Source organism: Cetorhinus maximus, chromosome 8, assembly GCF_964194155.1.
Source record: "Cetorhinus maximus chromosome 8, sCetMax3.hap1.1, whole genome shotgun sequence".
NCBI classification, from domain to species: Eukaryota; Metazoa; Chordata; class Chondrichthyes; order Lamniformes; family Cetorhinidae; genus Cetorhinus; species Cetorhinus maximus.
In genome coordinates, this window is record NC_135886.1 from 57108220 (window position 1) to 57131768 (window position 23549).

At 47.6% G+C, this 23549-nt stretch overlaps 1 protein-coding gene across 1 annotated transcript in view; it reads right to left on the reverse strand.

The window, feature by feature from the left end:
• The window catches only part of LOC144683655 (neurotrophin-7-like), a 45543-nt gene extending 25339 nt beyond the window's left edge, over positions 1–20204 (reverse strand). Inside the window, exon 1 of the mRNA XM_078546906.1 lies at positions 19807–20204. The gene's annotated coding sequence lies outside the window, so the exon portion shown is untranslated. The remainder of the gene's footprint in view (positions 1–19806) is intronic.
• Between the last annotated feature and the right edge of the window lie 3345 nt (positions 20205–23549).

The window sequence follows — 23549 nt, forward strand, 5'->3', positions numbered from 1 at the left end:
ACACCCAACCCCACATCCTGCACACACCCGACCCCAGCCCCTCCACATACCCGACCCGTCCCCCCTCATGACACCCGACCCTATGCCCTCCACACCCCCGACTCCCCACCCTCCACACACCCGACCCCACCCTCTATGCATCCCTGTCCCCACCCCCTCCACTCGACCAACCCCACCCCCTCTACCCACCCGACCCCACCCCCTCCACACACCCATCCCCAACCCCTCCACACACCTGACCCTACCCCCTCCACACACTCGACCCCACCCCCACACACACTCGACCCCACCCCCTCCACACACCCGACCCCACCCCCGCCACACAACCGACTCCACCCCCTCCACACACCTGACCCCACCCCCTCCACACACTCGACCCCACCCCCACACACAACCGACACCACCCCCTCCACACACCTGACCCCTCCCCCACACTCACCCGACCCCACCCCCTCCGCACGCTCAACCCCACCCCCCACACACACCTGACCTCCCCTTCCTGACAATGTGGAAATTGAGCCCAATGTATCTTTGTCCCTCTCTGTCTCTCCTGCTCTTTGTCTGTTTGTCTCTCTCTGTCTCCTCAGTCAACCTGTCTCCCTCCCACCTCTGTCTGTTTCCCTCTCTGTGTCGCTGTCACACTAACGATCACTCCCATTCCCTCTATCTCACTCCCTTTCACTCTCTCGCACTCCTTTACTCTCTCCCTCATTCCCTTTCTCTCCCTCTGTCTCACTCTCTTTCTCTCTCTGTCTCAGTTTGTCTCCCTCTGTATGGGCAGAATCTTGCCATTCTGTTGGTGGTACCTGACCAGCCACCTATGCCAATGAAGAGGTTGTCTTCAGGAGTGATCAAGGCAGGCTAGGCACCTGGCTAGGGCAATGCCCAGCAATGCCCAGCCAGCTCACAGTGGCAGCAGGAGAACATGAGAATGTCTCAAGGTGAAGGTGCACTGAAGACCTGCAAAATATTTTAAATTATTCATGGACGTGGCTGCCGGGGCCCTTCTTGCAGAGACAACCTCTCTCCACCCCACAGGGTGGCCTGTGCTCACAGCTGTGTCCCTGTGGAAAAGATGGCTCTGTGTGGGGGAGGCAGGGATAAATAAATGAGATCTCTGCACACTGGCTTTCCACAGCGTGGGCCCATCTGCCACTGGTCAGGTCCCAGCCGTGCCCCTGATCCTTGCCCAAGTAGTCAGTTAATTGGCACTAATTGGTCACCAGTCTCTGGCAAAAATAGCAGATATGAGAAAGTACTGGGTGGCTGATCGGGCACAGCAAATCCTGCAATAGCCCCTTCCTCACCCGTTCCAAAACCACATCCACACAGCTGGTAAGATTCCACCCCATGTGTCTCCATGTCTCTCTCTGTCTCTCCATCCCTCTCTCTATCTCTCTCTTTCGCTGTCTGCTTCTCTGTATCTCTTTTTCTCTCTGACTCTGCCTCTCTTTTTCTCCCTCTGTCTCTCTCTCTGCCTCTGTCTCTCGCTCTCTTACTCTATGTCAGGAAGATATATAATTCTCATAATGTTATTGGAACTTACTGTAAAATAGAGTAATAGTGAGATGAGTCTATGTGTCTATATGTGTGTGTCTGTGTGTGTGTGACTTAATTGAATTATCCTGGGTGCTGTGATGTAAGACGAGAAGTTGGTTTGAATTGTTAATTAGGTAAACATGAGACGTTTAGAAACATAGGCGTCAATTTGCATGTTTGGATAAACCAGACTAAATTGTTTTCAAAGGAGGGGTGAAATGTGCCACCTTGCCAGGTGAAGATTAGAAACAGTCTGTTTATTTTTCCCAAAGATTACTGGTAAAACTTAGTGCTTTAAGAGGTTTTATTATCAGGAAGATAAAGCCCAAAGACATAGTGAAACAATGGGTATTTGCATTCAAAGAAGATGATATGTATAAAGGAGAGAAGGCTGTGTGTAAGGGAAGGCATTTTAAGATCTTTCAAGTGTGAAAAAGCTTTCAGCATCTATGCCTCAAGCTGCTGTCTTCAAAAAGGACTGAAAACTCACTTTGAATTTGACTTGTTCAGGATATCATGTTTCTTTACCTGGGTCTTTTAAAGTCTATGTGTTGTACTGTTGCCTTAACAAAAGTGTAACTGGGAGTTAGATTGCTTATGGGATTTAGAAGTTATCACAATAGTAATTTGTAGATCTATGTACGTATTTAAAAATCATTTCTCTTATTAATAAATGTTTAATTTAGTTTTGTTAAACCTAAAAGACTTGGTGGTCTTATTACTACTGAATTCAAGGCAATCATCTCGAAATTTATACAAACGGCAAAAATACAAACTGCAAAATAATTTATGGCAGTTGTTTCAAGTTTCCCTTTGGGATTTGAACAACTCAGCATTTACCATCGGCTGTGTCATAACAAAAATTGAGGGCTGGTCTGGGATATATTTGAAATTCCTTGATTGGGTTGGAGTTGGTGAACCTTAAGGTTACGAGTATGAGAAGCACTTTGAATTCAGGAGTTGGTATGAGGCTTTTTTAAGTGGTGAGACTGCAATATAGCTTTGGCAGTTTCTCAGACTTGTCTGGGAGTTGAAGTTATAACTTTGGCTGGTTTACAAGAAGTAACTAAAGTTAAGTTAATGGAATTGGTGGATAAATTACAATTGGGGTTACCTGCAGGGGCTAAGACAGCAGATATAATTGAAGGTATAGCACAGCATTTAAAGTTGGAAGTGATACCTGACACTAGTGAGTCACAGCTGGAGGTAGTGAGACTTCAGTTAGAAATGAAGAGACTTGAATTTGAACAAGCAAAGGAAATGAAAAAACTTGAGCTAGAGGCAGCAGAAAAAGAAAAAGGAAGAGCATTTCAAAGGGAAAGAAAGCAAGAAAGGGAATTAGAAATGGTGAAGTTAGAAGAGGAGGAAAGAGAACGAGACAGAGAGAGAGAGAGAGTTCCAGATTAAAATGCAGACAATTATAAACAAGGTGAGGAAGGACTTATTTCCAGACCAGAACCCAGTGGGGAGATGTTTAAATTTGAGCAAGCTCTTCCAAAGTTTGGGGAAAGAGATGTTGGAGCATTCTTTATTTCATTTGAGAAGATAGAGGAAATGGCCACAGGAAAACTGGAGATTGTTGTTACAATCCAGGTTTGTGGGTAGGACACATGAGGTTTATGCTTCACTGTTAGAAGAGGTGAACTATGATGTGGTTAAATGAAGTCTATTTTGAGTGCATATGAGTTGGTTCCTGATGCACACAGGCAGACATTTAGGGATATGAGAAAACAACCTGGGCAAACTTATACTGAGTTTGAAAGAGTAAAACAAAGTAATTTTGACCGGTGGAAGTGGGTATTGAAGATAGAGACAACATATGCAGCTCTGAGAGAAGTAATTCTTTTGGAAGAATTTAATGAATCAATTACTTTGGTAGTGAGAACTCATGTGGAGGAACAGAGAATTGGACTGTAAGACAAGCAGCAAAGATAGCTGAAGATTATGAGTTAGTTCATAGAGATAAACCTTATTTTTAGCACCCTTTCAAATTGGAAAATGATAGAAAGTGGGAAGGTGAAAGGAAAGTGGGTAGTCAGGGGAGATAAGGATTAGGTAGAAATTCGCAGGAAGCTTTTTCTCAGATAAAAGGGAAGGTGCTGAGGGTAAAAGTGACATTCGAAAATTAAGGTGTTTTCATTGTAATAAACTTGGACACATGAAGTCATTGTGCTGGAAATCGCGAGGAAAATCTGTTGGAGTGGTGCCGAAAAGCTCTGGAAGTAAGAGTTCTGTGGGTTCTGAGGTTCAGGTTCAGGAAAAACCATTAGTTTGCGCGCAGGTAGAGCAGGAAGAATCAGTGATAGGGAAATAAGTAGGAAAGTGTTCACAATTTATCCAGGAGAATCCAGAGGAGCAGGTTGCACAAATGTTTAAATGTTTTGTGTGTGAAGGGAAAGTCTTTCAATGTGTACAATGTGGAGTAGGTAAAGATATTAAAGTTTTAAGAGGCACATGGGCTAGTCATGTTGTGGGATAGTGATATTTGATGTTGAGAGGGAGTATTGCAGGAACAGGTGATAATAAGTGAGGTTCATGGAGGTGCTAAACCTATTCCATTGAGAATTTAAATTTAAAGAGTGAGTGGAAAACAAGTGAGGTGATTGTTGGAGTAGTGGAAAAATTGCCTATTGCTCAGGTTCAATTTATCCTGGGTAACAAAATAGCTGGATCACAAATGTGGGTGATGCCTATGGTAGTTGAGCAGCTTGTAGCGGTGTCTTTGAGAGAAGTGTTGCAGAGAGAGGGCATCCTGGATTGTTTCCAGATTGTGTAGGACCCCTCACTAGGAATAAAAGTGGAAATCAGTACTAACTGACAACAATGGATGTGTCGACAAGATTTCTTGAAGCAATACCTTTGAGAAACATTGCAACAAAGAGGATTGTGGAAGCGTTAACCAAACTTTTTACAAGATATGGTTTACCGAAGCAAATACAATCAGATCAGGGTTCAAATTTTATGATAGAGCTGTTTAAGGAAGTAATGAACACTTTGAGGATAAAACAGTTTAAGTCGACAGTTTATCATCTGGAGTCACAAGGGGCTTTGGGAAGATGGCATAAAACTTTAAAAACTATGATGAGGGCGTACAGTCAGGAATATCCACAGGATTGGGAAAAAGGAATTCCATTGGTTATTTGCTATTAGGGAAGCCCCTAATGCATCAACTGGATTTAGTCCTTTTGAACTAGTCTATAGTCAAGAGGTAAGGGGGCCACCGAAATTGACTTTTGAGAAATTGGTGCGTCAAAATTCAGAAACTACTCTCCTGGATTATGTATCAAACTTCAGAGAGAGATTAGACAGAGCGTGTGAGCTAGCTAGGGGACATTTAAAGATATCACAGTAAGTGATGAAAGTGAAAGCAGACGGGAAGCTTCAGCTCGGAATTTTGTTGCTGGAGAGAAAGTGCTAGTTCTGTTACCCATTGCTGGGTAACTCATTAAAGGCAAGGTTTAGTGGGTCTTACAGGATTGAAAAGAAACTGAGTGAAGTAAATTATTTAATAAATACTCCAGATAGAAGAAAGAAGAAGAGGGTGCGTCATGTAAATAAACTTTAAAAGTACTTTGATAGGGAAGAGGACTAAAAGGAGGTATTATTGGTCGTAGATAATGAGAAAGAAGTAGAAATGCAGGATTCTGAAATTGATTTTCCTCTAATCAAATTGGGTAATGAGGAACACTTGAAAATTTAAATATAATATGGAGCTACCTTCCAGGCAAGTGTCAAAGTGATTTGGAAAAGCTATTGCAGTCACACAAAGCTATTTGTGGAAATAAGTTGGGGAAGACAGATTTAGCTATACATGATGTGCCTGTAGATGTTTCATCTTCGATAAGGCAACATCCTTATAGGTTTAATCCGGCAAAGTTATCACAAGTGCAGAAAGAAATCGAATTCGTGCTTCAAAATGATATCATTGAGTCTAGTTGCAGTAACTGCAACTGGTGTGGTACCAAAACAAGATGGAACACAAAGACTGTGTGTGGACTTGAAAAGTGAATGCGGTGACAGAAGAGGATTCATATCCTCTGTTGGGAGATTGCATTGATGAAGTGGGACAATCAAAATTTATCACAAAGATTGACTTGCTAAGAGGATATTGACAAGTACCGTTGTTGGAGAGAGCAAAGGAGATATCGGCTTTTGTGACACCAGATAGACTATATCAGTTATTGTTATTTAGTCTGAAAAATGCAACATTTCAAAGACTGGCGAACAAAGTAATTGCAGGTCTGAACAACTGTGCTGTGTATATTGACAACTAAATAATTTTCAGGCCTACATGGGAGGAGCATTTACAACATCTCAAAGAATTATTTACTCAACTACAAGAAGCTAACTTGGTGATAAACCTGGCTAAAAGTGAATTTGCAAAAGCGCAAGTTACATATCTAGGCCATACCATTGGACATGGTAAGGTGGCTCCGAGAGTTGCGAAAGTCAAGGCTATCGTGGATTTCCCAGAGCCTACAACAAAATGAGAAGTTATGAGATTTCTGGTCATGAATGGGTTTTATCAGAAATTTGTACCATAGTTTAGCAGTGTGGTTGCTCCACTGACTGAACTATTAAAAATGAACAAGAAGTTTTAATGGACACTGGAGTGTCAGAAATTATTCGGTAGTTTGAAAACTGTATTAACTACAACACCAGTTTTGGCAGTACCCAAACACGCCAAGCAATTTAAGTTAGCCATTGACGCAAGTGATAGAGGCATTGGGGCTGTACAGTTACAAGAGGATGACACTGGAATTGAAAAACTGATAGGGTATTTTTAACGGAAGTTGAATGTACAACAGAAAAGATATTCCATGATCAAAAAGGAAACATTGAGTTTAGTGTTAGCATTGCAGCATTTTGAAATTTATGTGGCAAACAACACCTCAGAAACAATTGTTTATACAGACCACAATCCTTTAAAGTTTCTGGACAAATTTTGAGACAGGAGTACAAGGCCGGATGGAGATTGTTAATGTAACCATTTAATCTACAGATTATACTTGTCGCTGGACTAGAGAATCTGATTGCAGATGCTTTATCAAGAGTTTGAAGCTTAAAGGGAAAATTGGACATTTAGAAACCTAGACCCTGAACTGGAATGATTTCTGTTGTGTGAAGAATTTATATATTTATATATTGTTATGTAAATGCATGCATCAGGTAATGTAATACTGTAGGTATAGAGTCTTGCTATAGAGGGAGTGCAGCGAAGGTTTACCTGACTGATTCCTGGGATGGCGGGACTGACATATGAGGAGAGATTGAGTCGATTAGGATTATATTCACAGGAGTTCAGAAGAATGAAGGGGGATCTCATAGAAACCTATAAAATTCTAACAGGACTAGACAGCATAGGTGCAGGAAGGATGTTCCCAGTGGTGGGTGGGTCCAGAACCAGGGGCCACAGTCTGAGGATACGGGGTAGACCATTTAGGACTGAGATGAAGTGAAATTTCTTCACCCAGAGAGTGGTGAGCCTATGGAATTCGCTACCACAGAAAGTAGTTGAGACCAAAACACTGTATGTTTTCAAGAAGGAGTTAGATGTAGATCTTGGGGCGAAAGGGATCAAAGGATATGGGGAGAAAGCAGGAGCAGGCTATTGAGTTGGATGATCAGCCATGATCATGATGAATGGCAGAGCAGGCTCAAAGGGCCGAATGGCCTACTCCTGCTCCTATTTTCTATGTTTCTATGTTTCGATCTAGATAAATATAGGAGATAGTATAAGACAGGTTAGTAAAAATGAACTAAATTGTGAAGGTTCATTTTTCAATGCGTTGGGGGATGTCAGGAAGATATAATTCTTATAACGTTACCAGAAAATCCTGTGAAATAGAGTAATAGTGGGGTGTGTCTATGTATCTGTGTGTGTGTGTGTGTGTGTGTGTGGCTTAATTGAATTAGTCTGGGGTCTTTGATGTAAGAAGAGGAGTTAGGTTTGAAATGTTAATTAGGTAAACATGGGAAATTTCGAAACATAGGTTCCAAAGGAACATTTGCATTTTTAAATAAACCAGGCTAGATTGTTTTCAAAGGAGGGGTGAAATGTGTCACCTAACCAGGTGAAGTTTAGAAATAGTGGATGGAATTTTCCGTGCCCGCTGGCAGCGGGTGTGATAGGTGACTGACGTGGGTAATGCAGCGCGATCTGGTTAACGACGGCAGGAAGGTAGGTCACGATTGTCCGCTCAGTCTGCCAACGGCGGGCCGCATTTCCCATCAACGGTCGGCTGGGAGCTCATTGCAATACATCAGCATCTGATTAAAAGGCCACCCCACCAGGCTCTGGAACCCGGCTGGATTGTCCGTCCACATCAGCGGGAAAGCACATCAACGTGTTTCACAACAGCACACAGGCGGCGTGCACTTGGCAGCCTTCACTTTGGGGGAACTGAGGTGAGTGAGCAGCAGTGTTCTCCACAGCTCACCAGGGTCACTTGTGTCCGGGGGCAACTGCTGCCCTGGTGTTTGATCCCGCGCACAAGCAATGGAGGCAGGGGGCAGGGTAGGCGAGGAAAGTGGCCACACATTAGGGACACCTGTAAAAACTGACCATCCCTCTGCAACTGAGACAGATCAGGCACAGCCGCAGTGATATGATTGGGGTCAGGCTCCTAGCCTGCCCGACCATGCCAGCAATGCAGAGGCACCAAAAGGCCACCAAACCCTCCAGACCTTACCCCCACCCCTCTCCCAGCACAGACTGCGAGTCTACGACCACTTTACTGGACTGTGCAGCAGTTGGACTGCACACATTGTACAATCTCCCCACCAACGCTGGCCATGTAACAGTCACTGCTGGAGGTGCTCACAGCCCCTTGCAATCTCAGCGTCTTGGTTTGGACCAGTGTCCCCCATATCGCAGGTTGACAGGGCAGCCATGCAGTGCAGTCATCTCTGGCCATCCGAGGGGTGACCAGCACTCTCCGGGAAGCGTTAACAGGTGGTCACACAGGGCCAGGAAAGGTGCTAAGTACAGCCTTGATAACCATGTCTCTCTCTCTCTTTCGTGTTGCAGGAGGACCATGTCAGGACCATGGATCCTAGTGACCTAGCTGTATGCCTGATGGCCTACAGAGACTGTAGAAGACGGAGGAGAGAGCGACTCAGGCTCCTGGCTGCTCAAAGGCAGGAGCAGCAACCTCATGAAGGGACAGCAGGGGGTCCTGCACACGCTGCCCAGGAGTGGCAGCGAGCCATGGCTGCTCAGCGCCTAGCGACACCCAGGGTCTATAGACACCGCCTGCCATTCCTGCAGATGACTGAGAACCAGTATCACCGACGACTGCACATGTCTAGGGACCTGGTGGCTCACATCTGCCACTTACTGCAGGACTTGGCACCAAGAGGACATGGAGGGCATCCACTGCCAGTGGCTGTGAAAGTGACAGCGGTACTCAATTTTTTTTGCCAGTGGCTCCTTTCAGGGCTCCACAGGTGACCCCTGTGGAATCTCACAATCCACCACCCACAAATGCATCCATGAGGTCACGGATGCCATCTTCTCCATGGCACACAACTTTGTGCATTTCGCCCGGGACCAGGACAGCCAGGATGCAAGGGCCATTGGATTCGCCCTGATCTCGGGATTCCCACAGGTGCAGGGTGCGATTGACTGCACCCATGTGGCGCTCAGGTCTCCATCGCTACACTCGGTGGACTTCATCAACCGCAAGGGCTTCCACTCACTGAATGTGCAGCTGGTGTGCAACCACCAGAAACACATCCTGCAGGTCTGTGCACGGTTTCCAGGGAGTGTCCACGACTCCCACATCCTGAGGCGCGCACAGCTCCCTGCAGTCTTCCAAGGTCCACAGAAGCTGCAGGGATGGCTCCTTGGGGACAAGGGCTACCCGCAGAGGCCGTGGCCGATGACACCCGTGTAGCGGCCTCAGACTGCAGCAGAGTGAAGGTATAACCAGGCTCATGCTCCAACTCACAGCTTGGTGGAGCAAACCATCGGGATGCTGAAGATGCGGTTCTGGTGCCTGGACCGGTCTGGTGGAGCCTGCAATACAGTCCACAGAGGGTGTCACACATCATCATCACCTGCTGCGCCCTTTACAACCTGGCACTGCAATGGGGAGAGGAGCTGGCTGAGGAGCTGGAGGTCTCCTCCGATGAGGACTCACCAGCAGGGATGAGAGTGAGGGAGTCCTCTGTGGTCATTCGTTTTAATTTAATTATGGATAAGGATAGGTCTGATCCTCAAGTTGAGATTCTAAATTGGAGAAAGGTCAATTTTGTGGAAATGAGAAAGGATCTAGGAAGAGTGGATTGGGATAAGTTGTTTTCTGGCAAGGATGTGTTCAGTAAGTGGAAGGCATTCAAAGGTGAAATTTTGAGAGTGCAGAGTTTGTATGTTCCTGTCAGGATTAAAGGCAAAGTTAACAGACGTAGGGAACCTTGGTTTTCAAGGGATATTGGCGATCTGGTTAAGAAGAAGAGAGAGGTGTATAGCAGGTATAGGCAACAAGGAACAAATGAGGTACTTGTAGAGTATAGAAAATGTAAGAAAATACTAAAAAAGGAAATCAGGAAGGCAAAAAGAAGACATGAGGTTGCTTTGGCAGATAATGTGAAGGTAAACCTGAAGGGTTTCTACAAGTATATTAAGAGTAAAAGGATAGTAAGGGACACAATTGGTCCCCTTGAAGATCAGAGTGGTCATCTATGTGTGGAGCCTCATGAGATGGGGGAGATCTTAAACAGTTTTTTTGCATCAGTACTTACTCAGGAAACTGGCATAGTGTATAAGGAAGGAAGGGAAACAAGCAGTAGTGTCATGGAACATATAGAGATTAAAGAGGAGGAGGTGCTTGCTGCCTTACAGCGAATAAAGGTAGATAAATCCCCCGGGCCTGACATGATATTCCCTCGGACCTTGAGGGAGACTAGTGTAGAAATTGCAGGGGCCCTGGCAGAAATATTTAAAATGTCCTTAGCCACGGGTGAGCTGCCGGAGGTTTGGAGGGTAGCTCATGTTGTTCCGTTGTTTAAAAAAGGCTTCAAAAGTAAACCAGGTAATTACAGGCCAGTGAGCTTGACGTCAATAGTATTGGAAGGTGTTCTGAGAGATCGGATATACAATTATTTGGACAGCCAAGGGCTGATTAAGGATCGTCAGCATAACTTTGTGCCTGGTAGGTCGTGTTTAACGAACCTTGTAGAGTTTTTCGAGGAGGTTACCAAGAAAGTAGATGAAGGAAAGGCTGTGGATGTTGTCTACATGGACTTTAGTAAGGCCTTGACAAGGTCCCACATGTGAGGTTAGTTCAGAAGGTTCAGACACTTGGTATCCATGGAGAGGTTGTAAACTGGATTCGAAATTGGCTGTGTGGGAGAAGGCTGGGAGTGGTAGTGGATGATTGCTTCTCAGACTGGAGGTCGGTGACTAGTGGTGTGCCTCAGGGATCTGTGCTGGGACCATTGTTGTTTGTTGTCTATATCAATGATTTGGATGATAATGTGGTAAATTGGATCAGCAAGTTTGCTGATGACACTAAGATTGGAGGCGTTGTGGATGGCGAGGAAGGCTTTCAAAGCTTGCAGAGGGATCTGGACCAACTGGAAAAATGGACTAGAAAATGGCAGATGGAATTTAATGCGGATAAGTGTGAGGTGTTGCATTTTGGAAGGACAAACCAAGGTAGGACATATACAGTAAATGGTAGGGCACTGAGGAGTGTGGAGGAACAAAGGGATCTGGGAGTTCAGATACATAATTCCCTGAAAGTGGCGTTACAGGTAGACAGGGTTGTAAAGAAAGCTTTTGACATACTGGCCTTCATTAATCAAAGTATTGAGTATAGGAGTTGGGATGTTATGGTGAGGTTGTATAAGACATTGGTGAGGCCAGCTTTGGAATATTGTGTGCAGTTCTGGTCGCCTAACTACAGGAAGGATATCAGTAAGATTGAGAGAGTACAGAGAAGATTTACTAGGATGTTGCCGGGTGTTAAGGAGTTGAGTTACAGGGAAAGATTAAACAGGTTAGGACTTTATTTCTTGGAGCGTAGAAGTATGAGCGGAGATTTGATAGAACTTTACAAAATTATGAGGGGTATAGACAGTAAATGTGAGTGGGCTCCTTGCACTTAGATTAGGAGAGATAAACACGAGAGGACATGGCTTTAGGGTGAAAGAGGAAAGGTTTAGGGGGAACATCAGGGGGAACTGCTTCACTCAGAGAGTGGTGAGAGTGTGGAACGAGCTGCCATCTGATGTGGTAAATGCGGGCTCACTCTTAAGTTTTAAGAATAAATTGGATAGATACATGGATGGGAGAGGTCTGGAGTGTTATGGACTAGGTGCAGGTCAATGGGACTAGCGGAATAATATTTCAGCACAGACTAGAAGGGCTGAATGGCCTGTTTTCTGTGCTGTAGTGTTCTATGGTTCTATGGTGATGATGACAGATATGAGGCTCTCGCACTGACTAAACAAGGCAGGCGCGCTCTGGAGGCCCTCATAGCTGCCAGATTTATGGAGGATGATGATGACATGCTGTGAGGTGTCCCCACAGATCCCCACATCGTAGTTGTGAATGTTTGACTCCAGTCTGGCTTATCTCAGCGCCAATACCCTCTGTGAGAATGCTCCTGTCATGGAGATGCAGTGGAGGCCCTAATAGTTGCTCGATTACAGGAGGATGATGACAACATGCAGTGAGGACACTCCATAGATCTTCACATAGCCTCTGAGAATGTCTGACTCCTGTCTGGCCGAGGGCAGCTCGCTTGCGCCCCGTGATCAGGGTCGCCTCAGAGACGCAGCCATGAAACTTTAGACACATCTGATGCTGTGTCCGCCTTCAGCACCTCAGCCCTTCAGGAGCTGGTGCACAGCATCACTGGTCACAGGTGCTGGTGTGATGGGGACCAGCCCCACCTTAAAGGTGCTGAGAGCACACGGAGAGAATGAGGGAACTCTGTGGCACCTGCCCACTACATTCTGGCAGCAATGACCAGCACTGCCGAGGTGCAGGCATCAGTAATGTTTCCAGGGAGTGTGAGGCTGGACTGTGGTCTGAAGGCTGCACAAAGCACAGGGAAGAGGCCCTGGACTGAGACACCTGCCTTTATCATGTGCAGAAAGGTTTCACATCTGAGTGACACAAACACTGTTCATCAGAACAAAGAGCCACAGGCAGGGAGACATTCTTAGGAGTTTGTTGACAATACCTGTGCCCAGGCTGTGAAACTAATTCTCCTTAACTGTCCTAACCCTGCCACTGTGTCTTGGTGCTCCCCGGACATCCAGAGCGGAGGTGGAGGCAGCCTGCTGACTGTGACACCTTGTCTGTGATGACTTTAGTCCTCTGGAGGGCCAAGACTTGGAGGGCTCCGGCCTGTTTTCCAGGCCCTGCTGTGTGGCAGTGGCACCCTTCTCGGCCTGTGAAGCTGGGGCTGCTGGGGTCAAGGAAGAGAGGAGTCGGATGGGCCGGTCACTCCCAGAGTCACCTGGGTGGATGGCCCTGGAGTGTGCACCTGCTGATCCTCCTCCCTATGGGTGCCTGAGGGCCCCTAACTGACTCCATGAGCAGAAGGGGGAGCTGGAGTGAGATCAAGCTGCCTGGCACCCCTCTTGCGTACACACTTTTGGAGGCCAACTATGTCCTCAGCGCATCAGTGCGGGAGGGATGTCCTGGACCAAAGTCTCCATGGCGGCCACTGTCCTGCCAGTGTTGACCTTGGTGCGTTGCAATGCTATCACCTCAGCCTGAAGGCGGACGGACTCCTCCATCGTGCCTTGCAATCTGAGGAGTGCAGTGGACATCCCTTCCTGATGTTCCCGAGCTTGGCTTTGCAGCTCCAGCAACTGAGGTATGACCGAGTCCAGAGGCTCGTCATCTGACTTGGACTCAACAGGTTCCTGGCCTCCAGCAGCCCTCCAAGTGCTGGGGATCTCGAAATCCCTGCCTCTGCCTGCTGTGGATCAGAAAGTGCACTGTGCTCACCAGATTGTGGTCCCGTGCCTATTCTAGATCTAGGCCCACCGAGGTGTGTGTCTCTGCACTGGTGGAGGGTGTGGGTGAGCGCTGTGATGGGACTTCAGGGAGGGTGCCTTCAGATTCCCCCTCATAGGTTTCTTCGGAGCTTGATTGGAGGCCCTGGGTCATGGACTCTGTCGGCTCTTTGGCAGATGTGCCTGTGAAAGCAAGGGGAGATAATTAGTGCATGGCAGTGGCCTGCGAAAGAGGACACATCACTCACGGCATGGTTGTCTGATGGATGTTGCTCTGCTGGATCCTCACTTGGTAGAGCAGAGCTGATCTCACCGCCAGCAAAGGACCGGTCCTGGTCATCTCCAGCCAGCTGCATGGCTCTGTTTTCAAGTCCGTGAGGACCTTGATGTTGGGCATTCCGCCACCAGTCTGCGACCTCTCCCTCTTGTTGCATGCCAGGCTGTCCTTCATGAGTAGAGAAGGAGAAAGTGTAAGCGGGACGCCTGCCAGGCCAGATGATAAGTATAAAAACAAAAAAACTGCGGATGCTGGAAATCCAAAACAAAAACAGAATTACCTGGAAAAACTCAGCAGGTCTGGCAGCATCGGCGAAGAAGAACAAAGTTGATGTTTCGAGTCCTCATGACCCTTCAACAGAACTAAGTAAAAATAGGAGAGGGGTGAAATATAAGCTGGTTTAAGGTTGGGGGGTGGGGAGTGGGGGGAGAAGTTGGGGGGGTGGTGGTTGTAGGGACAAGCAAGCAGTGATAGGAGCAGATAATCAAAAGATGTCACAGACAAAAGGATCAAAGAGGTGTTGAAGGTGGTGATATAAAAGAATGTGCTAATTAAGAATGGCTAGCAGGACACGCAAGGTACAGATAGCTCTAGTGGGGGTGGGGCATAAGTCTAAAAGGGCATAAAAGGTATAGATTTAAAAATAATGGAAATAGCTGGGAAAAGAAAAATCTATATAAATTATTGGAAAAACAAAAGGGAGGGGGAAGAAACGGAAAGGCGGTGGGGATGGAGGAGGGAGTTCAAGATCTAAAGTTGTTGAACTCAATATTCAGCCCGGAAGGCTGTAAAGTGCCTAGTCGGAAGATGAGGTGCTGTTCCTCCAGTTTGCGTTGGGCTTCACTGGAACAATGCAGCAAGCCAAGGACAGACATGTGGGCAAGAGAGCAGGGTGGAGTGTTAAAATGGCAAGCGACAGGGAGGTCTGGGTCATTCTTGCGGACAGACCGAAGGTGTTCTGCAAAGCGGTCGCCCAGTCTGCGTTTGGTCTCTCCAATGTAGAGGAAACTGCATTGGGAGCAACGAATGCAGTAGACTAAGTTGGGGGAAATGCAAGTGAAATGCTGCTTCACCTGAAAGGAGTGTTTGGGCCCTTGGACGGTGAGGAGAGAGGAAGTGAAGGGACAGGTGTTGCATCTTCTGCGTGGGCATGGGGAGGTGCCATAGGTGGGGGTTGAGGAGTAGGGGGTGATGGAGGAGTGGACCAGGGTGTCATGGAGGGAATAATCCCTACGGAATGTCGCCACGGGGGGTGAAGGGAAAATGTGTTTGGTGGTGGCATCATGCTGGAGTTGGCAGAAATGGCGGAGGATGATCCTTTGAATGTGGAGGCTGGTGGGGTGATAAGTGAGGACAAGGGGGACCCTATCATGTTTCTGGGAGGGAGGAGAAGGCGTGAGAGCGGATGCGCGGGAGATGGGCTGGACACGGTTGAGGGCCCTGTCAACGACCGTGGGTGGAAAACCTTGGTTAAGGAAGGAGGACATGTCAGAGGAACTGTTTTTGAAGGTAGCATCATCAGAACAGATGCGACGGAGGCGAAGGAACTGAGAGAATGGGATGGAGTCCTTACAGGAAGCGGGGTGTGAGGATCTGTAGTCGAGGTAGCTGTGGGAGTCGGTAGGCTTGTAATGGATATTGGTGGACAGTCTATCACCAGAAATTGAGACAGAGAGGTCAAGAAAGGGAAGGGAAGTGTCAGAGATGGACCATGTGAAAATGATGGAGGGGTGGAGATTGGAAGCAAAATTAATAAATTTTTCCAGGTCCAGACGAGAGCATGAAGCAGCACCGAAGTAATCCTCGATGTACCAGAGAAAGAGTTGTGGGAGGAGGCAGGAGTAGGACTGGTACAAGGAATGTTCCACATACCCCATAAAGAGACAGGCATAGCTGGGGCCCATGCAGGTACCCATAGCCACACCTTTTATTTGGAGGAAGTGAGAAGAGTTAAAGGAGAAATTGTTCAGTGTGAGAACAAGTTCAGCCAGACGGAGGAGAGTAGTGGTGGATGGGGATTGTTCGGGCCTCTGTTCGAGGAAGAAGCTGAGAGCCCTCAGACCATCCTGGTGGGGGATGGAGGTGTAGAGCGATTGGACGTCCATGGTGAAGAGGAAGCTGTTGGGGCCAGGGAACTGGAAATTGTTGATGTGACGTAAGGTGTCAGAGGAATCACGGATGTAGATGGGAAGGGACTGGACAAGGGGAGAGAGAAGGGAGTCAAGATAACGAGAAATGAGTTCCGTGGGGCAGGAACAGGCTGACACGATCAGTCTGCCGGGACAGTCCTGTTTGTGGATTTTGGGAAGGAGGTAGAAGCGGGCCGTCCGAGGTTGAGTGACTATCAGGTTGGAAGCTGTGAAAGGAAGATCTCCAGAGGAGATGAGGTCAGTGACAGTCCTGGAAACAATGGCTTGATGTTCAGTGGTGGGGTCATGGTCCAGGGAGAGGTAGGAGGAAGTGTCTGCGAGTTGACGCTCAGCCTCTGCGAGTTAGAGGTCAGTGCGCCAGACAACAACAGCATCACCCTTGTCAGCGGGTTTGATGACAATGTTAGGGTTGGACCTGAGAGAATGGAGTGCAGTAAGTTCAGAGAGAGACAGGTTAGAATGGGTGAGAGGAGCAGAGAAATTGAGACGACTAATGTCACGCCGACAGTTCTCAATGAAAAGATCAAGAGAAGGTAAGAATCCAGATGGAGGGGTCCAGGTGGAGGGAGAATATTGGAGGTGGGTAAAAGGATCCGTTGAACGGGGAGAGGACTCCTGCCCAAAGAAGTGAGCACGGAGACGAAGGTGGCGGAAGAAGAGTTCAGCATCGTGCCGAGCCCGAAATTCATTGAGATGAGGGCGTAAGGGTATGAAACTAAGTCCTTTGCTGAGCACTGAACATTCAGCGTCGGAGAGGGGAAGGTTAGGGGGTATAGTGAATACACAGCCGGGGCTGGGATTGGAAGATGGGGTAGGGACGGAGGGACAGGCAGGGGTGGAGGGTCCTAGATGGGTATTGGTGTCGATAAGTTGTTGGAGTTGATAAGTATGCCTGGCCTGTGTGGGTGGTGAGTGGTCCCATGGACGGGATAAGGACAATGAAGGTGTGTGTGAGAGAGTGAATGGTGATGTCCCTTGCACTGGCAGTGAGTGTGGGCCCTGTGGATGTGTGATGGGTTTGTGAGTGTGTGTGAGTTGAGAGTGATGAAAAGAGTGACTTACCCTGGCGGAATGGAGGAGATCATTCAACCTCTTGTGGCACAGCATGGTTGTCCTCTTCTGAAAAGCATTGGCGCTGACCACTGCTGCCACCGCCTCCCAAGCTGGATTGGTTACATATCAGCCCATCCTGCGGCCAGAGCTGGGGTACAGGATATCCCAGCAGGCCTGCACAGCATCCAGCAGATGCTTAAGGGACCCGTCATTAAACTGGAGGGGACTGCAGTCTTTTTCCTTTGCTGGCCATGTCTCCCAGGCAGCGTTGGTGAGCTGGTAGCAATGAGCGGTGTGCTGGAAGCTGCCTTTTAAACATGACGGCCGGTGTGATGCAACAACAGGGTATTGGAGGGAGGATGAATGAGAGCCCGCTCGCCATGGAAACGGTGTGTTTCGCGGGATAGCATAAATAATGAGGGACAATACAGTGTGAAAACCTGCCGTTGTTTTACCCGCCCACTGCTGCACTCAGTGCAAATTTAGGAAAATTCCGCCCAGTGTGTTTATTTTTCCCAAAGTCTACTGGTAAAGCTTAGTGCTATGAGAAGTTTTTATTATCAGGAAGATAAAGTCCAAAGACATAGTGAAACAATGGGCATTTCTATTCAAAGAGGAAGATAGGTATAAAGGAGAGAAGACTGTGTGTAAGGGAAGGAATTTTAAGATCTTATAAGTTTGAAAAAAACCTTCAACATCTATACCTCAAGCTGCTGTCTCCATGGACTGAAGTTAAGAAAACCCACTTTGAATTCGACTTGTTCAGGGTATCATGTTTCTTTACCTGGGTCTTTTAAAATCTATGTGCCTTACCATTGCCTTGATGAAAGTGTAACTGGGAGTTAGATTGATTAGGGGATTTAGAAGTTATCATAGTAGTAATTTGTGTTTAAAAATCATTTCTCTTACAAATAAATGTTTAATCTAGTTTGGTAAAATCTATAAGATTTGGTGGTCTTATTACTACTGAATTCAAGGCACACACCTCGAAATTTATACAAATTGCAAAACAATTTGTGGCAGTTGTTTCAAGTTTCCCTTTGGGAGTTAAACAATTCAGCATTCACCATCAGCTGTGTCATAACACTCATCTCTTTTTCTCTCTGACTCTCTCTCTCTCCCTCTTTCCCTCTCTCCCTCTGTCTCTCTGTCTCTGCCTCTCTCCATCTCTTTTTCTTTCTATGTCTCTCTCTCTCTTTTTCCCTATATCCCTCCATCTGTCTCTCCATCGGTCTCTCTATCTCCCTCTGTGTCTCTGTCTCTCTCTCTCTCTTTCTGCTTCTCTCTAACCCTTTTTTCCTCTGGCTCTACTTTTCTCCCGCTCTGTCTCTCTCTGCCTCTATCTCTCTTTCCTTCTCTCTTTGCTCTCATTCTTTCTGCTTTTCTGTCTTGATCTCTCTATCTCTCTCTCTGGGCTGGATTTCCCACAGGGTGTCAGGAGCCTGACTTTGGGCCCATAGCAGATTCCTGAGGCCGCCCATCTTTTCAGCGCATCCTCCAGCAGAACCTTCTGAGAGGTGGCCGCCCCTGTGCTCGCCATTCAATTGACGACAGTCGGTGGGCTCCTGATGCTGCCGGCCCAATCAGAGGGCCTGCAACGATGTCACACCAGCACTCCCACCTAAAGAGGAGGGTTTTGCTGAGACAGACACAAGACCACAAGGGTGCTTCAACATGGAGGTACTCTCAACTGCCTGTGTGCAAGTACCGAATTAAAGGGGCCTGAAGCCAGTATGACTATCAGGGTGGAGGGGAAACCTGTTTGCTGGACTATTCATGAACGAGGCCATGGCCTTTCATCCCCATGGTCCTAGAGACAGGGAGCCTCTGGCACAAGCCCCTGGCCGGCCGCCATTAAACTGGGACAAGACCAGTATCATCACAAAATGCGTTTAACTGGTCTAATCGGCTGCCCACCCCCATGGGCCAAGCAGCTGACCACGTTTCCAGCCAGTTCTGGGAATTCCTCCTGGAGGCAGGAATGGGTCAGGGAGCCTTCCTGTTGCTGTTCCTCCCTATTCTCAGTCCCCACCCCCGCCCTCCCCACACCCAAACTCCAACCCTGTCTCCACAGGGCCAGGAAGATCCAATCTCTTTCTCCACCTCCTCAATCTATCCCTGTCCATCTACATTCCACTCTGTGTGTCTTTCTTTGTCTATCTCTCTCTTTGTCATCTCTCTCTCCTGCTCTCTCTCACTGGTTCTTTCTTTCTTCTTTGATTCTCTGTTTCTCTCTAACTCCCACACGTGTCTCTCCATCTGTCTCTATCTCTCTCTCTCCCTGTCTGCCTGTTCCTCTGTTAGTCTCTCCTCTCTGTCATCCTCTGTCTCTCTATCTCATTAACTTTTCCCTGACTCTTCTTTCATTTCTGTGTCTCCCTGTCTCAGTCTCTCTCTCTCTCCCTCTTTGTTTATGTCTCTCACTCAGTATCTCTGTCTCTCCTTTTGCCTCTGTCTCGCTTTTCCCTCTGTCTATTTTTCCATCTCTCTCTCTGTCTTTGTCTGTCTGTCCCTCTATCTTTTGTCTCTGGCATACTTTGCTCTCTGTCTCCCTGACAGTCTCACTTTGTTCTCTCAGCCTCTGTCTATTCTCTGTCTCCATCTCTCTCTCTCTCTCTCTCTCTCTCCCTCTATCTCTCCATGTTTTTCTCCCTCTCTCTTCCCTGCTTCCCTCCTCTCTCTCCCTCATTTTCATGTCTCCCCATTGACCCCCATCTCCCCTTCATCACTCATCTTCCCCTCGACCATCCTCCTCCACCTCATGCCACATCGTGCCTCCCTGGGCCCCTTTCAGATCTTAGCACCCACCTTTTCGGCACTTGGTACTTGGTGAGGTTTCCCTCCGTAGTCTTCCACCAGGGAATTTTCACAGGAGGTTCACAATGAGTGAAGTCGATGGTCCCATTAATGAAAAAAATATGTCCCCGGGTATGTGAGGTGCCTTGCTCTCTCTCTCTCTCCTTCTCTTTCTCGTTCTCCCTGTCAGTTGTTCACAGGCAGCTTGCTCACGTGCTCAGTCTACAAGTGCTGATTGCGTGCCGGAGATATTTTAAACAGTTTAAAAATGTAAGTCTCTTTCAAATAAACAACTCCAGCTGAGGATTCTTTCTTTGATTTGTTTTGCTGTTATAACTGTGGCCTCTAACAGGCCCATGCTGCTCCCACCTCCCGAGACTCTCCATCATCCCCTGAAGCATTTCCCAGGGACTGACTGCCAGGGTGTGCAGAGGTTGTCAGGGTGCAGGGTTCCACACAGGAGCAGTGGCCTGTCTGTGGGCGATGGTGCTATAGGCCTGGCCCTGCTCTCAGGCAGGGTGGAGTCAGCTCCTGTGCCTGTTTCCATGGCACTGACGCAGTTACTGGGAGTGCTGCTTTGTTCCCAGTGTGAATCTCACCCTCCAGCAAGATTAAGGATCCAGAGTGACAAGTTTTCAGAATAAATTATTCACTGGGACTTCACTCAGCCCAACACAGGAGCAAATAAGAATGTTACACTCTGCCTGAGCAAGAATCTGAGCAGCTCCCTCAGTGGGCCTGGGTTTGTGCATCTCACATGAACGCCAGGCTCAGCAGCTGCAGTCCAAGTCTCAGTCTGAGCTTAAACTGTAGCCACAAGCCCAGTTTCAGCCCAGTACGAGCCCCGGGTCCCAGGTCCAGTCCAGTCTGAGCCCCGGATCCAGAACCAGTCCAGTCTGAGCCCCGGATCCAGAACCAGTTCAGTCTGAGCCCCAGATCCAGGTCCAGTCGAGTCTGAACCCCAGACCCAGATCCAGTTCAGTCTCAGCCCCAGAGCCAGGCTCAGTCCAGTTTGAGCTCCAGATCCAGGTCCACTCCAGTCTGAGCCCCAGATCCAGGTCCAGTCCAGTCTGAACCCCAGACCCAGATCCAGTTCAGTCTCAGCCCCAGAGCCAGGCTCAGTCCAGTTTGAGCCCCAGATCCAGGCCCACTCCAGACTGAGCCCCAGATCCAGGTCCAATCCAGTCTGAGCTCCAGACCCCGGTCCAATCCAGTCTGAGCCCCAGATCCAGGTCCACTCCAGTCTGAGCCCCAGATCCAGGTCCAAATCAGTCTGAGCCCCAGACCCAGGTCCAAACCAGTCTGAGCCCCAGATCCAGGACCACTCCAGTCTGAGCCCCAGATCCAGGTCCAATCCAGTCTGAGCCCCAGATCCAGGTCCAATCCAGTCTGAGCCTCAGATCCAGGTCCAATCCAGTCTGAGCCCCAGATCCAGGTCCAATCCAGTCTGAGCCCCAGATCCAGGTCCAATCCAGTCTGAGCTCCAGACCCCGGTCCAATCCAGTCTGAGCCCCAGATCCAGGTCCACTCCAGTCTGAGCCCCAGATCCAGGTCCAAATCAGTCTGAGCCCCAGACCCAGGTCCAAACCAGTCTGAGCCCCAGATCCAGGACCACTCCAGTCTGAGCCCCAGATCCAGGTCCAATCCAGTCTGAGCCCCAGATCCAGGTCCAATCCAGTCTGAGCCTCAGATCCAGGTCCAATCCAGTCTGAGCCCCAGATCCAGGTCCAATCCAGTCTGAGCCCCAGATCCAGGTCCAGTCCAGTCTGAGCCCCAGATCCAGGTCCAGTCCAGTCGGAGCCCCAGATTCAGGTCCAATCCAATCTGAGCCCCAGAACCAGGTCCAGTCCAGTCTGAGCCCCAGATCCAGGTCCAGTCCAGTCGGAGCTCCAGGTCCACTTCTCTACACTGCATAGCAGGCGGGTGCCATGCCCATGAAATTTTGGAGACCATGAAGATGCACTTTGAACCCTCTTCTAATGTGAGTGCCACGTGTTTAACAGTAGAGTTCAGGAAGGGTCAAACAACATTGGTCAGTATGGGGCTGGATTGAAATGCCTAACTGAACCTTGTGAGTTTGAGCAACTGAAGAATGATTCAATCAGAGATAGGATTGTCTTAGGAGCAGAGATACTACAAGAGCATGTCTGCTGAGCGAACATAAACTTACTCTCAAGAAAACTATGGGCCAGTACTGAAGCTCTGAAATGGTCAATCATCAGCTGAAGAGTATTGACGGGAGAACTGTTGAGGTTTTCATCTATGCAGAGAGGCAGCCCAGGCCTCCCAAACACAAGACAATGGAGAAAAGGAAGAGCTATTTACAGAACTGCTAGCAGAAAGATCGAGATCAGCGTGCTGGATATGAATGTTGTGGAGCCTGTGCAGAATGGGGAAGAAGAAGCTTACTCACTTTGCAGGCAAATGTTTTACTGGAAAGAAGGAAAGCAAGCCTATAAAAATGGTTGCTGGAGTGATGTCACATGATGGTTCTGTCAAATCACTTACACCCTAGAACAGTTTGGCATGGTCAAGTCTCAGGATCAAAAGTGATTTGTGTCCATGGGAATAGTGACTGCAGAAAGAGATGATCCACCAAGTCAGCACAAAGAAGGAAACAGTCTAGAATAAATTTGTTTCTCTTCCATATTCTCTTCTTTAAATTCTGTTTCTCTTTAAATAGACAAATGGCTGGACTGATAAAATGCTCCCCACTGACCAGACAATGGTAGTTCTGGAAGTTTCTGAGCAGTTTAAAAATGAACAAAGGTTAGCACATCAAATCCCTGGAATGTAACACTCCTTTCATTGTATAAACATTCCAGCCAAGCCAACACAAAAGATAGTAGATGAGACGTCTGCACAAGCCAGCTATGGACAAAGGTAGAGCAATTTGTGACTCCTCATTTCCAACATTGTGCCAATGGTTTGACAGTTACCTGCTCAAAACATGATAGGTTTTAACAAGGGGCCTTGTTAGCTGAATAGCTCGAACTGAAACCACCTTATCGCATGACTGAGACTTGAGCTGTTTGATTTGCTTTAATTAAACAGCTTTTCGGTTTTATTATCAGTTACTGTTTAACCTCAGAAGAGATAACAGGGCTTCAGGGTATAGCAGCCTGCCTCTGTCTACCATTTACCACCTATTAAGTAGGAACAAAGATCTCTGCCCAGGTTTTAAGTTTCCTGGTCCTCACCTACATTGTGTTCCACTGGAACATCTGAACTTCTGCATCTGTGCCTAAAAGATTAATTCATCCCGATGTGCCTCATGGAAGTCATCGATTCTGGAAAAGCAGATCACCCTGCAACAGTTTCAGCCTGCTAACTTCTGAAAGAATACACCATTAGACTTCTCGATTCTGGACTCTGGAGTCATGTGAAACCATAAACCTTATCTTCTTTGTGGTCTTCGCCCTGTATCTCTGTCTTTCCCTTACCCCTCATTTATTGTATGAATGCAAAAGTGGGGGACATTGCCAACCCACTTCCACATTTTGAGTGTGTGTGAAATGAACTAAGTCTCTGATTTTACTCTATCTCGAGTTTGTTGTGGGGTTATTAATAGAGGATCGGATAACTCCAAACTGAAGGGTCGGGGAAAATACACCACCAATTATAAAGGAGGAAATTGAAAATCATAAAAAGCACCATTCTGTTTACGGACAGGTAGTGAGTGGAGAAATCAGGACTGTTTTAAATTAAACCCCTTCCCATCTACAACAGAAAGCATTGAGTAAATACGAAATTTC